Source organism: Elephantulus edwardii, unplaced genomic scaffold (assembly GCF_000299155.1).
Source record: "Elephantulus edwardii isolate Elephantulus edwardi_28Jun2011 unplaced genomic scaffold, EleEdw1.0 scaffold00071, whole genome shotgun sequence".
NCBI classification, from domain to species: domain Eukaryota; kingdom Metazoa; phylum Chordata; class Mammalia; order Macroscelidea; family Macroscelididae; genus Elephantulus; species Elephantulus edwardii.
In genome coordinates, this window is record NW_006399821.1 from 6381060 (window position 1) to 6382217 (window position 1158).

Below are 1158 nucleotides of genomic sequence, written 5' to 3' on the forward strand. Positions count from 1 at the left end.
GTTTTTGGATAATTTTTAGTAGAATCTTGCTTGCATCTGATAATGATATTTTTAGATAATTTCCACACTGTTAGGTCACCTTTCTTTGGAATGGTAACAAACATTGATCTCTTCCAGTCAGTTGGCCAGCTGGCTGTCTTCCAGATTTCTTGGCACAACATAGTGAACACATCCAGGGCCACGTTTGTTTGTTGAAATAAATCATTTGGTATGCTGTCAACTCTGGGAGCCTTGTTTTTTGCCAATTCCTTCAGGGCAACTTGAACTTCTCCTTCATCACCATAGGCTCTTGTTCATATGTTATTTCATGAAATTCCTCTGTGTCAGCCAATTCCTTCTGTATCAGTGACTCTGTGTGCTCCTTCCATCTTCTTTTGATACTTCCCGGATCATTTAACATTCTACCCAAACTATCCTTAACTATTGCCACCCGTGGCTTGAATTTGTTTTTCAGCTCCTTCAGCTTAAGAAACGCTAAAGTCAACATGAATGTGAAAAGTCTTCTCTCAGTTCTGCAATGACCATGCTTACTGTATGGAAGCATCCTCCTCTGTAACTGTCAGTGTATGACTTCCTAAGAGAAGCTCTGAAATGGGGTTCCTTTCAACACTGGTGCTCAAGAGCAATGTTTCTGATCATACTCGTTCCCCGTAACTCAGACAAGAGCTACAATAGTAAAAAAAAAAAAGTATTTCCTGAATAAAAGGCATATCTGCTGAGAGTATAATCACCTTTTGTTTTCAAATTCACTACACGTTAAATACTCCTCATAACTTGTCCCTGTAATGACAAGTGTTTCCTTACAGGAAAATGCTTCTTTCTAGCACCTACTCAAGCATTGTGGCCAGGCCAGCACGTCGGTGGGAGTTCTCAGTGGGTCTAGAACCACTGAACCTTACCATGGACATCACTAGGTAACTGCTCTTTTTCTGTAAGGTGAATGCAGATTGGAAATAATGTCCTCAAAGGACAACTTAGAAATATTAGAGAGGCACTTAAAGACTCAGGTTATTAACTCCACTTCGTTTTCATATTTAGCTCACTGTGTATTTTGCTATACTATCCACCCAGAGATGATGGACTCTTTCCAGTTTGATGATTATATGAAGGCAAGCATTTTTATTCCTCTGTGTTTACATTTGAACATCTTATCCTTGT